Genomic DNA, 670 nt, shown 5'->3' with positions numbered 1-670 from the left:
TCTCTGGGTATATGCCCAGTAGTGGGATTGCTGGGTCATATGGTAATTCTAATTTTAGTTTTTTAAGGAACCTCCATACTGTTCTCCATAGTGGCTGTATCAATTTACATTCCTACCAACAGTGCAAGAGGGTTCCCTTTTCTCCACACCTTCTCCAGCATTTGTTGTTTGTAGATTTTCTGATGATGCCCGTTCTAACTGGTGTGAGGTGATACCTCATTGTCGTTTTGATTTGCATTGAGCAGCTTTTCAGGTGCTTCTTGGCCAACTGTATGTCTTCTTTGGAGAAATGTCTATTTAGGTCTTCTGCCCATTTTTGGATTAGGTTGTTTGTTTTTTTAATATTGAGCTGCATGAGCTGTTTATATATTTTGGAGATTAATCCTTTGTCTGTTGATTCACTTGCAAATATTTTCTCCCATTCTGAGGGTTGTCTTTTAGTCTTGTTTGTAGCTTCCTTTGCTTTGCAAAAGCTTTTAAGTTTCATTAGGTCCCATTTGTTTCGTTTGGTTTTATTTCCATTACTCTGGGAGGTGGATCAAAAAAGATCTTGCTGTGATTTATGTCAAAGAGTGTTCTTCCTATGTTTTCCTCTAAGACTTTTATAGTGTCCGGTCTTACATTTACGTCTCTAATCCATTTTGAGTTTATTTTTGTGTATGGTGTTAGG

The sequence above is a fragment of the Physeter macrocephalus genome, chromosome 14 (genome assembly GCF_002837175.3).
Source record: "Physeter macrocephalus isolate SW-GA chromosome 14, ASM283717v5, whole genome shotgun sequence".
Taxonomy (NCBI): domain Eukaryota; kingdom Metazoa; phylum Chordata; class Mammalia; order Artiodactyla; family Physeteridae; genus Physeter; species Physeter macrocephalus.
Note: the sequence above shows the minus strand (reverse complement) of the source record.